At 44.4% G+C, this 1,460-nt stretch overlaps 1 protein-coding gene across 1 annotated transcript in view; it reads right to left on the bottom strand.

The window, feature by feature from the left end:
• Positions 1-1,460, bottom strand: part of LOC117121444 (sodium- and chloride-dependent neutral and basic amino acid transporter B(0+)-like) — a 72,823-nt gene that overhangs the window by 23,254 nt on the left and 48,109 nt on the right. The gene's annotated exons all lie outside the window — the stretch shown is intronic.

Raw genomic sequence — 1,460 nt, 5'->3', positions numbered from 1 at the left:
AGAGGTGTATAAGAGACCACCATTCAGCCACTTTTGCCAGTTTATAAGAAAACAAGCTAAAGTTAGAAACAACCCAGCCCTAACCGGACAGACGCCTCAAGTCAGAGAGCATAGGGTCTCTACTAGGAAAACCAACACTCAACCTGAGCACAAAGCCAAGTGCCCTATACACAACTCAAACTCGCACACATTAACGGAGTGTAAGAAATTTAAGACAGTTAAAATTTAAGAGTGTTGGTTTTCCTAGTAGAGACCCTATGCTCTCTGACTTGAGGCGTCTGTCCGGTTAAGGCTGGGTTGTTTCTAACTTTAGCTTGTTTTCTTATAAACTGGCAAAAGTGGCTGAATGGTGGGTAGATGACATCCTTTCGTTCTAGGTAGTTTCCAGCATTGGAGACCCATTTTTCCTGAATATTGTGAGGTAGTTTGGCTAGTATAGGTTTGACTCCAATTGATGAGTCGAAGTAAGACAAGGATGTGCTCAAGAGAAATATCAGCAGTTAAAAGAGTTTAACCTATGCTTCAGGTGCCTAGATCCATCGCATCGCAGAAGAGCTTGTAAGGTGCTAATAAAATGTGAGGAATGCAGCAGTAAAGATCATGTGACCTCAATGCACTCACACCAAGGAGGCAGCTGAGGAAAATACCACTCGCCAGCATAACATTACCACTGCCTCCGCACAAGAATGTGGAGACGATACAGCAATGGCGGGCAAATCATGCGCAAAGATTGTTCCTGTGGTTGTCAGTCACAAACGTGATAAAACAGTGACTGTCCGAACATATGCGATAATTGATGACCAAAGTAATAAGTCACTAGTTTCGGAGAAGCTTCTTGACCTATTTGACGTCCAATATCAAGAAAAAAATTATTCGCTCACATCCTGTAATGGAGTAATGCAGGCAAACGGCAGATATGCTAGTGGATTCGTTGTTAGTAATCTGGATGGCACAGACCAATTAGACCTGCCACCAATGACTGAGTGTAATCAGCTACCAGATGCAAGGGAAGAAATTCCGACACCAGCAGTGGCCATGCAACACCCTCATTTAAATGGTATAGCGCACCTTATCCCAGAGCAGGATGAACGCTGCTCCATCACACTGCTAATAGGAAGGGACCTCATCGAAGCACATCATGTTCTAGACCAGATAATTGGACCGGCGAGCGCACCGTACGCACAAAGGCTGCGATTGGGTTGGGTAATCATCGGTGAAACCTGCCATGGAGGGTCCCACATGCCCAATTCCATTGGAACATACAGAACGAGTATCATTATCCAAAACAATGGAAAGCCTTCAACATGGGACCCATGTCCCAACCAGATAAAGGTGGAAGAGCTATTTGACAAGGGTGAGGATTCCATGAGTCTATCTAGGGAAGAGAAGCAGTTTGTCAATATCATGGAGGCTGAAGGAAAGCTAAGTTCAAATAATATGTGGACAGCTCCATTACCGTT

Source organism: Anneissia japonica, unplaced genomic scaffold (genome assembly GCF_011630105.1).
Source record: "Anneissia japonica isolate Jap-2015-1 unplaced genomic scaffold, ASM1163010v1 scaffold288261_len294488_cov152, whole genome shotgun sequence".
Taxonomy (NCBI): domain Eukaryota; kingdom Metazoa; phylum Echinodermata; class Crinoidea; order Comatulida; family Comatulidae; genus Anneissia; species Anneissia japonica.
The sequence above is the reverse complement of the archived record's forward strand: the minus strand, read 5'-3'. Positions and strand labels throughout refer to the sequence as shown.